This window comes from Hylobates moloch, unplaced genomic scaffold (genome assembly GCF_009828535.3).
Source record: "Hylobates moloch isolate HMO894 unplaced genomic scaffold, HMol_V3 SCAFFOLD_13, whole genome shotgun sequence".
Taxonomy (NCBI): domain Eukaryota; kingdom Metazoa; phylum Chordata; class Mammalia; order Primates; family Hylobatidae; genus Hylobates; species Hylobates moloch.
The window spans coordinates 90,022,241-90,040,376 of NW_026652288.1; the positions used below are offsets into that span (position 1 = coordinate 90,022,241).

Genomic DNA, 18,136 nt, shown 5'->3' on the forward strand with positions numbered 1-18,136 from the left:
GAGACCATCTCACATGCAGTGATGACGCACATAGGCTCAAAATAAACGGATGGAGGAAAATCTACCAAGTAAATGAAAAACAAAAAAAAGTGGGGGTTGCATTCCTAATTTCAGACAAAAAAGACTTTAAAACAACAAAGATCAGAAAAGACAAAGAAAGGCATTACAAAATGGCAGAGGGTTCAATTCAACAAGAGGACCCACTGTTCTAAATTTATATGTACCCAACACAGGAACATCCAGATTCATAAAGCAAGTCTTAGATACTTACAAAGGGACTTAGAATCCCACAAAATAATGATGGGAAACTTCAACAGCCCACTGACAGTAATAGATTATCAAGGGAGAGAACTAACAAAGATAATCAGGACCAAAACTCAGCACTGCATCAAATGGACCTGATAAACATCTAAAGAACTCTACATCCCAAAATAACAGAATATAAATTCTTCTCATCACCACATGGCACATACTCTAAAATCAACCACATTATTAAACATAAAACATTCCTCAGAAAAATGGAAAAGAACTGAAATCCTAACAACCATTCTCTCAGATCACAGAACAATCAAATTAGAAATCAAGATTTTACTCAAAACCATACAATTACATAAAAATTGAACAATCTGCTCCTGAATGACTTCTGGGTAAATAATTGAATTAAGGCAGAAATAAAAAAGTTATCTAAAACTAATGTGAACAAAGACACATCATACCAGAATCCCTGGGACACAGTTAAGGCAGTATTAAGAGGGACATTTATAGCACTAAAAGCCCACATCATAAAGTTAGAAAGATCTCAATTTAATAACCTAACATCAAAACTAAAAGAACTAGAGACCAAGAGCAAACAAACCTGAAAGCTAGCAGAAGACAAGAAATACCCAAAATCAGAGCTGAACTGAAGGAGATAGAGACACAAAAAACATTCAAAAGATCAGTGAATCCACAAGTTTGTTTGTTTTTTTTTGAAAAGTTAATAAAATAGATAGACCATTAGCTAGACTAATAAAGAAGACAAGAGAGAAGACCCAAATAAACACAATTAGAAATGACACAAGGGATATTTACACTGACCCTACAGAAATACAAATAACTATCAAAGAATATTATGAACACATCTATGCACACAAACTAAAAAATCCAGAAGAAATTGATAAATTCCTGGATACATACACCCTTCCAAGACTGAACCAGTAGAAATTAAATCCCTGAACAGATCAATAACAAGCTCTGAAATTGAATCAGTAGTAAATAGCCTACCAAAGCCCAGGACCAGACTGATTCACAGCCAAATTCCACCAGATGTACAAAGAAGCACTGGTACCATTCCTACTAAAACTATTCCAAAAAAATTGAAGAGAAGAGGCTCCTCCCTAACTTATTCTATGTGTCCAGCATCATTCAGATACCAAAACCTGTCAGAGACACAGTGAAAAAATAAAAGTTCAGGCCAATATCCTCAATGAACATTGATGCAAAAATCCTGAAGAAAATACTGGCAAACTGAATCCAGCAGCACATCAAAAAGCTTATCTACCCCAATCAAGTAGGCTTTAGCCCTGGGAAGCAAGGTTGGTTCAATACACACAAATCAATTAATGTAATTCATCACATAAACTTAACTAAAGATAGAAAAACACATGATCATCTCTATAGAGGCCGAAAAGGCTTTTGATAAAATTTAACACCACTTCATGTTTAAAAACTCTCAATAAACTAGATATTGAAGGAGCATACCTCAAAATAATAAGAGCCATCTATGACAAACCCACAGCCAACATCATAGTGAATGGGGAAAACTTGTAAGCATTTCCCTTGAAAACCAGCACAAGACAAGAATGTCCTCCCTAAACACTCCTATTCAATGTAGTATTGGAAGTCCTGGACAGAGCATTCAGACAAAAGAAAGAAATAAGGGTATCCAAACAGGAAGACAGGAAATCAAACGATCCCTCTTTGCAGATGACATGATTCTATATCGAGAAAACCCCATAGTTCTGGCCCAAAAGCTCCTTAAGCTGATAAAATAACTAGTGAAGTATCAGGATACAAAATCAAAGTATAAAAATCACTAGCATTTCTATACACCAACAACCATCAAGCCAAGAGCCAAATCAGAAACATAATTCCATTCAAAATTGCCACACACATACACACACACACACACACACACACACACACACACAAATACCTAGGAATACAGTGAACTAGGGACGTAAAAGAGCTCTACAACACTTCTCAAAGAAATCAGAGATGATACAAACAATGGAGAAACATCTTTTGCTCATGGATAGCAAGAATCAGTATCATAGAGATGATGCAAACAATGGAGAAACATCTCTTGCTTATGGATAGCAAGAATCAATATCATTAAAATGGCCATAATACCCAAAGCTATTTAGAGACTCAATGTTCTTTCTATCAAACTACCAATGATATTCTTCACAGAACTAGAAGGAACTACTTAGAAATTCATATGGAACCAAATAAGAACCCAGATAGCTAAGGCAATCCTAAGCAAAAAGAACAAAGCTGGAGGCATCATGCTACCTGACTTTATACTATAGAGCTACGGTAACCGAAACAGCATGGTACTGGTACAAAAACAGACACATAAACCAATGGGACAGAATAGAGTGCCTAGAAATAAGGCCACACACCTACAACCATCTGATCTTCAACAAAGCTGACAAAAACAAGCAATGGGGAAAGGACTCTACATTCAATACATGGTGCTGGAATAACTGGCTGGCCATATGCAGAAGATTGACACTAAACCCCTTCCTTAAACCGTATACAAAAATCAGCTCAAGATGGATTAAAGACTTAAATGTAAAATCCAAAACTGTAACAACTCTGGAAGACAACCAAGACAATACCATTCTAGACATAGGAATGGCCAAGATTTTATGACAAAGATGCAAAAAGAATTGCAACAAAAGCAAAAATTGATAAATGGGATCTAATTAAACTGAAGAGCTTCTGCACAGCAAAAGAAACCATCAACAGAGTAAATGACCTACCGAATGGGAGAAAAATTTTGCAAACTATGCATCTGACAAAATCCAGTCTCTATAAGGAACTTAAACACATCTACAAGAAAAAAACGAGCAATCCCATTAAAAAGTGGACAAAAAACATAGACACTTTTCAAAAGAAGACATATATGTGGCCAACAAGCATATGAAAAAAAAAGCTCAACATCACTGATTATTAAAGAAATGAAAATAAAACCACAATGAAATACCATATCACAGCAGTCAAAAAATAACTAATGTTTGTGAGGTTGCTGAGAAAAAGGAACACTTACACACTGTTAGAGGGAATGTAAATTAGTTCAACCATTGTGGAAAACAGTGTGACAATTCCTCAAAGACCTAAGGACAGAACTACCATTCAACCCAGCCATCCCTTACTGCATATATACCAAAAGGAATATAAATTGTTCTATCATAAAGACACATGCACATGTGTGTTTACTGCAGCACTATTCACAATAGCAAAGACATGGAGTCAACCTAAATGCCTATCAATGGTAGACTGGATAAAGCAAATATGGTACATATTCACCATGGAATACTCTGCAGCCATAAAAAAGAATGATATCATCTCATTTACAGGAACATAAATGGAGATAGAGTCCATTATCTTCGGCAAATTAACACAGGAATAGAAAACCAAATACAGGTTCTCACTTAAAGTGGGAGCTAAATAATGATAACACATGGACACATAGAGAGAAACAATAGAATTGGGGGCCTACCGGAGAATGGGGAGGGTGGGAGGAAGGAGAGGATCAGGAAAAATAACTAATGAGTACTAGGCTTAATACCTGGGTAATGAAATAATCTGTACAAAAAAAAAAAAACCCATGACACAAGTTTACCTATATAACAAATCTGCACATATACTCCTGAACTTAAGAGTTAAAAAGAAGAAAAAAAGAATTACACAATGGTATACACTTATTGAAAGCGTATATATGGCAATTAAAATAATCATTTTTACAACAAGTGTATGTCATTGTGCAATCATAACTAAACAAAGGATTATGAAGGGAGCACTAATTCCCCATATTGAAAACCTATAAGCTTCATGTGAACATGTATAAAAACAGTGAAAGTTTTTACTATAAAACAAGGGCCTGATTCTTGTTTTTTAATTTATTTAATCTATATTGGATTGTTGACAATGATATTCATGAGGATAATGCATATCTAAACTATTTCTATGTACTTTTTCCTTTGTTTCTTGAGATATAATTCACATACCATAAAATTACCATTGTAAACTATACAATTCCATGTTTTTTAGTATACCATATTCACAAGATGTGCAACCATAAGCACTATCTAATTCCAGGACATTTTCATCACCTCAAATGGAAACCCCATACATACATAATTTTAAAGAAACAGAACACTAACTATATTTACAAATCTAAACAGTGTATTCACTCAGACTTATTAGTACTAGAGCAGGAATAAGGAAGTGTTGCAGAAGTAAACACAGTTGGAGGCCATTCAAGCGTTACCCAAGGTGAAGGCTGCCCAGTGAAAATGAACATCTGGTCTTCCTGGCATGTATATTCTTACCAGTGAGATGCATAAATCAAGCTATGAAAATCTGATGAAATAAAAGTCGAATTAAAACTCCTTTTTCTTTGATTACATTACTCTTTACTATTCCACATGCTTAAAATTTGGGTTGTGGAGTAGATGTCAATTTTCAGTCTGCCCCATATTCATCTTTTCTTCTGACCAGAACTCCACATTCCCTAAACTCCCCTCCTTCTTCTTCAGGGAACTGCTCCTTTGCTTTACTCCAGCTATGTAATTCTCATAGCACCTGCCATGTTCTTAAAAATTCAGGCTGTAGTTGCAGTAGAAAAAATGGAAGACAGAGCTAATGAATGGAGAGAAACAGAGTCCTAATGAAACCATTTGAGAGCTTGGGCCTCAAGGTCTGCACCTACACCTGAAAGTGAGACATACCTTCTGGACTTTTTAGTTACATGAGGTATTAAATTCTTTATTTTGCTTATGCCAGTTTGAGTTTCATTTTCTGGAGCTTACAATCTAGAGTCCTAAATGATACAATATAACATTATATAATGTATAGAGGATCCACTGTCTCTAAGCTATCCATGAACCTGAAGCTCTATATACAATGAATTGTTTCAGATTTTATAAAAAACCAAAACACCAAAATACTAACATAGAACTTCAGTATATAAAGCAATCGAATCTGTATTAGTCAGTTCCCACACTGCTATAAAGATACTACCCAAGACTGGGTAATTAATAAAGGAAAGAGGTTTAATTAATTCACAGTTCCACATGGCTAGGGAGGCCTCAGGAATCTTACAATCATGGCAGAAGGCAAAGGGAAAGCAAGGACCCTCCTTACATGGACACAGGAGACAGAAGTGCAAGCAGGGGAAATGCCAGGCATATAAAACCATTAAATCTGTGAGAACTCACTCACTATCACAAGAACAACATGGGGAAACTTGCCCCCATGATCCAATCACCTCCTTCCCTTGACACATGGGGATTATAGGTCCCTTCCTTGACATGTGGGGATTACAATTCAAGATGAGACTTGGGTGAGGACACAGAGCCAAACCATAACAAAGTTTAACCTTCAAGTCCATTAAAGTCTACAAACGGCCAAGTGAAAACAGCTCAATCCTCTCAAATTATGGTAATTTTTAAACTCTGAAATAAAACTAGAGAAAGCTTTTATCTGTCTCATTTGCCAAGTTAAAGGAAATGGGAGTAACTTTAATTTTTTTCTTATCTTAATTCACACAGTGACTAATAAAGTTTAGTTTGCACCAAATATGCCTATGAGAAGTTCTTGAAGTTGACTGTCAACATGCTATCCTGTAATTCAAGATGGCAGCAAAATCTCAGAATAAAATCATGCAGATTAAATAGGAGATCATGAGTGTACCCTAAATATATCTCTCAGGTGATTAGAAAAGCAAATATTTCTCAGAGTCAAGAATACCATACCCCCACCTCCATGGGACATTCTTTTTTTTTGGTTTTAAGAAAATGACTCCAATGTCTCATTACTGAGTTACTAAAGCATTCATAAATGCAAGTCAGACACAAGTAGATAATCTCCAAAAGTGAAATGAAATAAACCACATAAAATTTAGCTTAATTATGGATTAAAATGAGTTTCTGAATTCACACTTCAAAAACAAAATAAATTATGTATGGAACTGAGTTATGCCACTGCTTTGATGTCAAAACCAAAATGTCTCACACAGTCCACATGAAGAAAGTTGTTAGTAAACAAAAAGAAGACAAGCTTGATTATTTTTGACAATGATTATATTTTTAAATTTATCATGTTTATGAAAATTTTTATCCAATGGCAGTTATTTGTTTTCCCATATCCTACTATAATTTGACTACCTAAATCTATGACTGGTGTTGACCAGTGCTAGGATCTCAAATATTTGATTGTTTGAGGTCACACATAATGATTTTAAATCAATATTCTGTAAACCTTGGGGAACAGAAAATCTTTCTATAACCCTACACAATCCTGCACATAATAAAAATAATAATATCAATAATTAGATCATCCTAAAATTTTATACCATGTACAACCCACCTCATCAGGGCAGAGACAGAAAGAACTTGGAGAAGTTTCTAAAAATAATCCACCTATACCATCTTTATCAGTCAAAGCATCAGAGGACATGACATTTGAACTCTGTTATAACAGATTATCAAGCAAAAATGATGGGTAAGTGTATTATAAACAAAGGGAACACAATGGTTCTCAGTAGGGAGGGTCCTCCCTCCAGAGAGCATTTGGCAATATCTGAAGGTATTTTTTATTGTCAAAATTGGGAAGGTGCTATTGGCATGTAGTGGGTAAAGGACAGAAGTGCTGCAAACATCCTACAATGCACAGGACAGCTCCCCATAACAAATTACCTGGGCCAAAATGTTAGTAGTATCAAGGTTCAGAAACCCTGAGCTAGAGAAAAGAAAGGGAGAAATAAATGAATATGTTTAAAGAACAGGGCGTACATTATCTATTAGTTACCTATTAGTTTTCGACAAATTACACACATTTGTTATCTCAGTGAATTTCTGTGGCTCAGCAATCTGGGAACAGGCTATCTGGATTTTCTGCTTAGGGACTACATCTTCATAAGAGGCTGCAATCAAGGTGTTGGCCAGGGCGGGGGTCTCATCTGAGGCTTGACTGAGGAAGGAGCTGCTTCCAAGCTCACATGGTAATTGGAAGAATTCAGCTCCTTGCAGGTTCTCAGACTGAGGTCCTTAGTTTCTTGCTGCCTATCAGCCAGAGGTCATCCTCTCTTCCTTACCATGTGTGTCTTTCCTTAGGGCAGCTCACACATAATATGGCAGCTTGTTTCAATATGGCAGCTCATTTCTTTCAAAGCCAGAAAGAGTCTGTTAGCCTCTCTAGAGATAGGCTTGCACAATGACTAGCAAGAATAGGAAATTAATACATAGTTGTTGAATTAAGATGAAATAAACATAAGATTTTCACTGATTGATTAAGCATCTTATTTTGCTGACAAATAGCTGAGTGATCTGAAGTCTTTATAGACAGAATATATACAGTGTAAATTTGAGCTGAAGGCTCTTGACGAAATAGAGTAAAAAACATTGAATCTATAATCAGCAAAAGGGTAAGCAGAAAAGAGATTTGATATCCATTCTATTACCTCTATGAACTAGGTAAATTACAGACATCATTTGAGTAAATACTCATGACAAGCTTTATTTTATAAATGAGAAACATGAAGCACTAGGAATTTATGTGACTTGCACCTCTAGAAAAATCTCAAAGTTGTACCTCCAGAACACTGGAATAATAAGCTCAGTGACTGTCTCCCCAGAAAAAAGAAATAAAACTGGTAAAAACTACTTTTAAAATACACACAACAGTCATCTGGCAAGTGTCTTAAAAACATACAGCAAATGGTGAAACATTTATTCAAGAAAATCTAGTAAATCTCAGTAAGAAAAGCAAGTCTGTGGCCTTTCGGTCACGACTTGCTCCCTTTCTCCCAGTGCCAACTCTGTATTATAGAAGCTGTACCCCAAGTCCTTTACTCCAGGCAGTTGCAACCAAAAAGACAGGAGTTCTATTCCTTCCCCACACCTGGTTTGGGGCTACAGTTCCCCCGCAGCAGGAGTAGGCTGCCATCCTGCCCCAACCATGCCCTGTGCTGCAGAAACTCTATTCCAGATTGCAGAGAGTAGCAGGTCTCCCCATCTCTGCCCTGGCTCAGAGAATGGAAGTCTACTCCAGCCACAATACTGGGTCCCAAATCACCCTCACCTCAGCTTGCTCATAAGGCATAGATTTCACACATGAATATGGAGACCAGGGACTGTTACCTCTTGTCTTGTGGCCACTTGAAGAGTGAGGGGTTTCATTCCAGGAAAAGCAGGCTTCCACCCCTAGTTCTGATACTGTGGCTCAGGTGTTCTGCCTAGGGAGAAAGGCAGGCCATAAGGAGACTTAATTTTGGAACACCACAGCTCTGTCTAAAAGGAGACTTCATTTGGAGCAGCACATGGAGAACTTTATGTCTAAGGGTTTTGTGAAAAAAATAAAGATTTTATAGAGGTGACTTTTAAAAACACTCAAATTCCCCAAAGTTTGTCTCCAAATCCCTTGCTGCTCACTGTCTGCCTTCAGGTTGAGAAAGAGGTAAGATAGACAAAAATATTGAAGTATGCTTAAGGAAAGAAAATACCCCACGAAGTAAATTTTATTACTAAAAAATGCAAAAGGTAAATAACTAGTCGGAAAAAGATAAATTCTAAAAATAATTTTCTATGAGCATTTTTCCATTTAATTTTTAAAACTGCATCTTTAGGGGAAAAAATCAAGTCTGATGTTTCTGTTTCATTTATTAGTTTTCATTTAATTATGAAATGTTATAATTTAATAAGCCCTACAATAGTCTTCATTTCCTACATTCCTTATTCTAGACCATATTTTGGACTGCTCACAGCCACGATAAATTTTTCTCTTATCCACATTCATCAGACCAAAAACTAAGCATGCCTTTTCTATAACATAATTTTTGCATAATATAACTAACGTAAAATGTGATAAATGAAAACAAACTTTATAATGGAAAAAATCAATAAGGTTAGGTGTGGGAGCCCACACCTGCAAGCCCAGCACTTTGGGAGGCCAATGCAGGCAGATCACTTGAAGTCAGGAGTTCAAGACCAGCCTGGCCAATATAGTAAAACCCCATCTCTACTAAAAATACAAAAATTAGCGTGTGCGCCTGTAATTCCAGCGGCTGACTCAGGAGGCTGAGGCACGAGAATCACTTGAATCCAGGAGGCAGAGGTTGCAGTGAACCGAGATCACACCATTGCAGTCCAGCCTGGGTGATGGAGTGAGACTCTGTCACATACACACACACACACACACACACACACACACACACACACACATCAGTAGAAAATTAGAATCAAATTATTATTGGTCAGAAATAATATAATCCTTAAAATCTACAGATGATAATGATAAGGATGGACAAAGAGTGACCTAGTCAAATGGTATGAGTCTCAAAGGACTCCCAAAGTTTCCAGTTACCCAGAAGTATTTTGCAGAAGCAGCTTTGAGCTCTAGCAGCCTTTTCCTTTGGGGCTAGCAAGTAGTTGTTTCCATCCAGAAATACTGGAATCCATTTCCGTCATACCTATTCCCAAAATATGCTGATAAATTTAACTTCAATTTTAGTATCCTATCTCTCAAAAACAGGGTAAGGCATGGCACCTTAATTATTACCCAAGTTGGTATGTTTATGTACTAGGCTAAATTTGGCAACTTCCCTCGAGATCCCAGGGCTGAACAGAAGAAACCCTTGACATCTGCAAGGGATAAGTCTTGGTTTCTTGGATAATTCCCAGTTCTGGACTACAATAGCAGCAAATAATTTTCCCCACAAATTGCACTAAAGAATAGTTTTACAAGAATTATTATAAGCATAGCAGAAAATAGAAAACAAAAAGCCACAAGAAATAATAAACAATATCAGCTAACATTGATTTTCTATATGCTTGATATACTTTACTTGTATTAACTTTTTTAATATTTGCAAATGCTGAATTGTAGTTTAAGCTCTCCCATCAAATAAATATGTCTCTTATTCACAGCAATCATATATTGCAGCTTATATTTATGCCTTAGGAAAATGGCCATTTATTATATGACATTGACCTATCAGTAGGTCTCACAAATGGTTGAGACCAAGAATGAATGCCAAGGCTGATAACACTGATAACCTCCCAGCTGTGGTAGCTACAGGGCTTTCCTTCTGCTTGAGAAAAAAGCAGAGGGAAAAGTAAAGGGGACTTTGTCTTGCACCTGAGGTACCAGCACAGCCACAGTGAGGCAGTGCACCAAGTGGGATCTTGGGGTTTCCAACTCCAGGACTGGACTCCTGGATGGTGTATTAGTCTGTTTTCATACTGCTATAAAGACATACCTGAGACTGGGTAATTTATGGAGAAGAGAAGTTTAATTGACTCATGGTTCTGCAGGCTGTACAGAAGGCATGGCTGGAGAGGCCTTAGGAAACTTAAAATCATTGCGGAAGGCAAAGGGGAAGCAGGCACAATTTTTACATGGTGGCGCAGGAGAAAGAGAGTGCAAAGGGGGAAGTGCCACACACCTTTAAATCATCAGATCTCATGAGAACAGCAAGGGGGAAATCCATCCCATGATCCAATCACCTCCACCAGGTCCCTCTCCAACATTGGGAATTACAATTCAACATGAGATTTGAGTGGGACACAGAGCTGAACCATATCAGATGGCATTTCTGGACCTGCCCTGATCCAGAGTGGAGCCCATTGCCCCAAAAGGTAAGTCCAAGGCCAGGCAACATGCATCACAAGCTGACTTAATAGCCTTTAGGACTTAAGGGAACATTGGTTGGTAGTCTGGCCATCCTCCTTGTGGCCTGGGGTGGTGGTGGCTACAGGGTGAGGCTCCTCTGCCTTTAAAAAGAGAAGGGAAGAGTGGGAGGACAGCATCTTGTGGTTTCAGTGCAAGCTCAGCTGCAATACAATAGAATACCAGGTAGACTTCTAAGGTTTTTTACTCTAGTCCCTGACTCCCAGACAGCTCCTCTGGACTCATCCAGGGCCTGGGAGACCTTGCCTCCCTGAAGGAAAAGATAAAGGCCTGGCTTGCTTTGCCACTTGCTGATTGTAGAGCCCCAGGGTTTTGAGTGGACATGGACAGTAGCCAGAAGGTGGCTACGGCAGGCCTTGGGCGAGACCCAGTGCTGTGCTGGCTTCAGGTCTGATCCAGCACAGTCATCGTGGTGGTCACCACACGGGTGCTGTGTCACTCCACCCCTAGCTTTAGGTGGGTCAGAACAAAGACAGACTCATTTTGTTTGGGGGAAAGGAAAGCAAGGGAAGAAACAAGAATGCCTGCCCGGTAATCCAGAGAATTCTCCCAGATCTTGTCTAAGACCATCAAGACAGTACAAGTCTGCAAGTGCCACAGCATTACTGGGGCCCCCTAAAGTAAATACAGCTTAGATAACAACACCCAAGTCCTTTTAGATATCTGAAAAGCCTTTCCAAAAAGGACAGCTAAAAATAATTCAAGACAGTGAAGACTACAATAAATATCTAACTCTTCAATCCCAGACACTGAAGAACATCTACTAGCATCAACACCATCCAGGAAACCATGACTTCACCCAATGAACTAAATAAGGCACCAGGGAGCAATCCTAGAGAAACAGAGATATGTGACCTTTCAGGCAGAGAATTCAAAATATCTGGGTTGAGGAAACAAAAAGAAATTAAAGATAACACAAAGAAGGAATACAGAATGATATCAGATAAATTTGACAGCAGACAAGCAAAGAGATTGAAATAATTAAAAGAATCAAGCAGAAATTCTAGAGTTGAAAAATACAACTGGCATACTGAAGAATGCATCACAGTCCTCTAATAACAGAATGGATCAAGCACAGGAAAGAATTGGTGAGCTTAAAGACAGGCTAAATTGAAAATACAGGTCAGATGAGACAAAAGAAAAAAGTAAAAAAAAAAAAGCACACTTATGGGATCAAGAAAATAGCCTCAAAAAGGACAAATTTAAGTTATCAGCCCTAAAGAGGAGGTAGAGAAAGCGATGGGGTAAAAAGTTCATTCAATGGCAGAATAACAGAGAACTTCTCAAACCTAGAGAAAGATATCTGTAGCCAAGTACAAGATGGTTACAGAACACCAAGCAGATTTAACCCAAAGAAGACTACCTCAAGGCATTTAATAATGAAACTCCCAAAGGTCAAGGATAAAGAAAGGGTCCTAAAAGCAGCAAGAGAAAAGAAACAACATAAAATGGAGCTCCAATAGGTCTGACAGCAGGCTTCTCAGTGGAAACCTTACAGTTCAGGAGAGAGTGGCATGACATATTTAAAATGCTGAAGGAAAAAAACTTTTACCCTACAATAGCATATCCAGCTAAAATATCTTTGAAACATGAAGGAGAAATAAAGACTTTCACAGACAAACAAAAGTTGAAAGATTACATTAATACCAGACCTGTCCTACAAAAAAATGCTAAAGGTAGTACTTCAATGAAAACAAAAAGGACATTAATGAGTGATAAATAATCATCTTGATGGCAGTGGCTCCTGCCATCATGCAGGCTGCAGCAGGGAAGCATGGCTGGGGCTGCCCACTCCATGGAGCTGGTGGGAGCCCCACCCCTTCTGAGTTGGGGCAGGAGCTCCCTGGGTACCACAGCAGCCAGCAAAAGGCAGCTGCAGACCCAGGGCTCCTGCTCTATGGAGCAGGCAGAAGCCACAGCCACCCAAACTGCCACTGCAGATCTGAGCCTCCCTGTGCTCTGGGAGAGGGGCTGGAAATCGGCAGGATCTGACCTCCAAGGTGCAGCTGCAGCTGCAGGACCCTCGACTGCAGACTTGGGCCTCTGGTTCCATGGATTAGGTGGGAGCCTCGGACCAGCAGGAGCCCCACCCCTTCCGAGTTGGCAGAGTGAGAGCTCCCAGGTGCAGCTGCATCCTGCCTCCCAGGCACAGGAACGTAGGCATCTCTGCAGTCTGCACCCTCGGGGGCCCCAGGAAGGACCCCCCCAATCCCTGCAGGCTCTGGGGTGTTCTCCTGTACCTGACCTCTCTCCACTCCTGGAACCTGTTCCAATCTCGGAGCAGGGGATTGCAGCCAACCCCCAAGGGCAATGAATGGCAGCTGGAGGCAGATTGATTCCTGGGCAGAAGAATGCAGGTCCCCAGTAAGGCCCCAACTTTAGGCCATGGAGGGCCTGAAGGCTGGGGGCTTGAGTGCCAGACCCGCAGACCTAAGTGGGGACTCCTGGTGCCTCTTCCAGGCACCCATGGCCACCCATGGACTAACTGGAACATACTTCCTCCTTTCTGAGGTCCATAAAATCCCTGGCTCAGCCAGAGCAGGGCAGAGAATGACCAGAGGATAAAGAGGTCAGACAGACAATGGGAAAACCAGCTGCAGAGAGGAGCTACACTCTCTGCTGAGAGCTGCAGATGATGGGACAACCAGCTGCAGAGAGGAGCTACCGTCTCTGCTGAGAGCTGCAGAGGTGACCTGCCAGCAGAGAGGAGCCACCCTTTCCAGGGCCTCATATCTGCTGAGAGCTACAGACATCACAATGACCAGTAGCAGAGAGAAGCTACCATCTCCAGGGCCTCCTCTCTGCTGAGAACTGAACACTTGACAGTAATCTGTCCACAGAGAGGAGCTATCCACTGCAGGTCTCCTATGAGTTGTTGTAACACTCAGTAAAGCTCATCTTCATCTTGTTCACTCTTCACTTGTCTGCATACCTCATTCATCCTGGACAATGCAGGACAAGAACTTGGGCAAAGGTGCTGCAGCCACAGAGGTTTCCAGCCAGAAAATCGACACCCTAAAGATCTAATAACAATCTGAGGGTACAAAACTCACTGTAAAAGTAAGTACACAGAAAAACACAGATTATTATAACACTGAAACTCTTACCCTAAGTAGAAAGACTAAACAACGAACCAATCTAAAATAGTAACTACAACAATATTCCAAGACATAATCAGTACAATAAAATATCAACAGAAAGAACAAAAGTTAAAAATTGAGGGGCTGAAGCTAAGGCATAGAGTTTTTAATAGTTTTCTTTTTCCTTGTTTGTTTAGGCAAATAGTGTTAAGTTGTTGTCTGGTTAAACTAATAGGTTATAAGATAGATTTACAAGCCTCATTGTAACCTCAAGCCAAAAACATACAATGGATACACAAAAGATAAAAAGCAAGAAACTAAATTATATTGCCAGAGAAAATCACCTTCACTAGAGGAAGATGAGAACGAAACAAAGAAGGAAGAAAAGACCACAAAGCAACCAGAAAACAAATAACAAAATGGCAGGAGTTAGTCCTTACTTATCAATAATAACATTGAATGTAAAACTATAATATATATTATCTCACCCCAGTTAAAATGGCTTATATCCAAAAGATGGGCAATAACAAATGCTGGCAGGGATATAGAGAAAAAGGAATCCTTGTACACTGTTGAATGTAAATTAGTACAACCCACTATGGAGAACAGTTTTGAGGCTCCTCAGAAAACTAAAATTTAGCTACCATATGATCCAGCAATTCCACTGGTGGGTATGTACCCAAAAGAAAGAAAATCAGTATATCAAAGAGATATCTGCACTCCTCTGTTTGTTGCAGCACTGTTTACAATAGCTAAGATTTGGAAGTAACCTAAGTGTCCATCAACAGATGAATAAAGAAAACATGGTACATATACACAATGAAGTACTGTTCAACAATAAACAAGAATGAGATCCAGTGATTTGCAACAACATGTATGGAACTGGAGATCATTATGTTAAGAAAAGTAAGGTAGGCAAAGAAAGACAAGCAATTGCACATTCTTACTTACTTGTGGAATCTGAAAATCTAAACAATTGAAATCATGGACATAGAAAGGATGGGTTACCAGAGGCTGGAAACGGTATTGGAGGGCTGGAGGGAGGTAAGGATGGTTAATGGGTACAAAAAAAATAGAAAGAATAAATAAGACATATGATTTGATAGCACAATAGGGTGATTATAATCAATAATAACTTAATTGTATATTTTAAAATAACTTATAAAGTATAATTGGTTTGTAATTCAAAGGATAAATGCTTGAGGGAATGGATACTCCCATTCTCTATAATATGCTTATTTCACATTGCATGCCTGTATCAAACATTTCAAGTATCCCATGACTATATACACCTACTGTGCACTCACACATATTTTAAAAACTGTAAAACTTAAATTTTTTTTTAAATAAAGGCACATTAGACTGGGAGAACAAAAGGCCTGGGTCAGACATCATACAAACACAGCCCCATAGGTCCAGTCTTCTCTACATGTGTGTTTTGTTTGACTCACACTGTTTTTGCTTTTGTTTTTGTTCATTGTATTTTTCAATTAAAATATTTTACATATAATTCTGAATTCCCAACTTTTATTTAAAAAGCAGATGAGGCCAGGCACGGTGGCTTACACCTGTAATCCTAGCACTTTGAGAGGCCAAGGAGGGTGGATTGCTTGAGCTCAGGAGTTTGAGACCAGCCTGGGCAACATGGCAAAACCCCGTCTCTACAAAAATACAAAAATTAGCAGGTGTGGTGGCATGCATGCCTTAGTCCCAGCTACTTGGGGGGCTGAGGTGGGAGGATCACTTGAGCCCAGGAAGCAGAGGTTGCAGTGAGCCAAGATCGCACCACTGCATTCCAGCCTGAGTGAGACCCTGTCTCAAAAAAATAAAAAATTTTTAAAATTTAAAAATAAAAGGCAGATGATCTGTCTATACTGAGCCCTCATTTTCACATATAAATAATCAGTTTCAACTGTGTGGCAGTGACCTTTCCCCTATGCTATTTACCACATTTCCCATGACCTCCTTTTATATTATATTTTATATACTTGGCCTTTCTAACAGTTGACTCTGTGACCATTGACCAAACTTCTAACAAAAATTGTGCCACCAACAAGCTGATTGACCTCAAACAAGTTAATACATCTCTTTTGGACTCAATGTCTTCATATGATATTGGAGGAAGGGGTCTTAGGGTAGTTGATATCCTCACCTCTGAATTCTTATGACTCTACTATTTATTTTAAAATTTAGAATACTCTCTTGTTAGAAGTAGACTGCCTGCTGTAACTTCTACTATCAGTGGAATCTTCTTATGACTATCATTAAGGTAAATTTAAAAATAGTTGTATTAATGCTTTTAGTCACAAGAAAAGAATTCGCTAATTTAGGAGCACTAAAAAGAAATATACTTCAATATTAAAGCCCTCAGAATGGCTTATCTGATGTCAGACTTGATTTGGAAAATTTTGAACAGCTTCTGTTTATAACTTGGGGGCTGTTGACCTCAACTAGATTACAGCTGATATTGCCTAAAAGCCCAAATAAATATTAAAGAAAAGAGGAAGATGGGGGTGTATTCACTTTCTTCAATTAAATCTTCCACGCAACTGATTGAGGAAGTAATTTTCTTAGTAGTCACCCAAACTTTCTTTGCCATAATTACTCTGCATTGTCTAATTTGGATTTGTTTTCAAGCTATTATTTCAAAAAGGTCACTGAGTACTTTTTTTACTAGTATCTCCTACTTTATATCACGTTCCCAAAGGCATGCTATGTATTCACTGGATCATACCAGAACAATTGTGAACACAATCAAATTATTCTGAGATCATAAAGAATACAAGGTAAGATTTTTCCAAAAAACAAAATATTTAAAAGGCAAACTGGTAGGTGTATTAATTGTGCTTCTTAAGCTTGTCATTACAGAAGTTCCTTTTTATTTCTCCAAGTGAGAAAAGTTTAAGGTCTTGTCACTCACAGTGTGGTGTGTGAACCAGCTACATCAGCTTTCCCTGGGAGATTGTTAGGCAAGGAGAATCTCAGACTCTACCCCAGACCTGCTGCATTAAAACTCACAGTTTAGAGTGAGAGTAGATGATGGCCAAGAAGAATCCCCCAGTGATAATTCTCTCCCGCCCGCCATGGCAGGAACACCAAATTGAACAACTATATACACAAGAAAGCATCTTCCTAAGAACAAAATTCATAGTACCTGGTTCTAACATCACATCAGATGAGAAAAGGAAAGAGAGTATTGAAATCACAATGGATTAAAGACAAATATTAGACCTCAAACTATGAAACTACTAAAAGAAAACATTAGGGAAACTCTCCAAGACATTGGACTGGGCAAAGATTTATTGAGTAATACTCCAAAGCACAGGCAACCCAAGCACAAATGGACAAACGGGAACACAACAAGTTAAAGAGCTTCTGCACAGCAAAGGAAACAATCAACAAAATGAAGAAACAACCCACAGAATGGGAAAAAAATATTTGCAAACTATCTGTCTGACAAGGGATTAATAACCAGAATATATAAGGAGCTTGAACAACTCAACAGGAAAAAAATCTAATAATCCAATTTAAAAATGGGCAAAAGATTTAGACATTTCTCAAAAAAAGACATACAAATGGCAAACACATATATGGAAAGGTGCTCAACATCACCAATCATCAGAGAAATACAAATCAAATGAGATATTATTATCTCACCCCAGTTAAAACTGATTGTATCCAAAAGACAGGCAGTAACAAATGCTGGTGAGAATGCAAAGAAAAAGGAACCCTCACACACTGTTAGTGGGAATGTAAATTAGTACAGCCACTATGGAGAACAATATGGAAGTTCCTCAGATAACTAAAAATATAACTACCATATGATCCAGCAATCCCACTGCTAGGTATACGCTCAAAAGAAATAAAATCAGTAAATCAAGAGATATACTTTTATTTTATAATAAGCACTGCCATGTGTTTATTGCACTGCCATGCTTATTCACAATAGCCAAGATTTGGAAGCAACCTAAATGTCCATCAACAGATGAGTGGAAAAAGAAAATGTGGTACATATACACAACAGAGTACTATTCAATCATTAAAAAGTAGGAGATTCTGTCATATGTAACATGCATGGCACTGGAGGACATTATATTAAG

General features: G+C 38.5%; 1 protein-coding gene across 2 annotated transcripts in view; it reads right to left on the reverse strand.

The window, feature by feature from the left end:
* Positions 1-18,136, reverse strand: part of PEX5L (peroxisomal biogenesis factor 5 like) — a 789,103-nt gene that overhangs the window by 705,872 nt on the left and 65,095 nt on the right. Inside the window, exon 1 of one of the 2 annotated variants that reach the window (XM_058427077.1) lies at positions 8,409-8,479. The exons of the other annotated variant lie outside the window; for it this stretch is intronic. The gene's annotated coding sequence lies outside the window, so the exon portion shown is untranslated. Of the gene's footprint in view, positions 1-8,408; positions 8,480-18,136 lie in introns of those variants that run through there. 2 annotated transcript variants of the gene reach the window in all.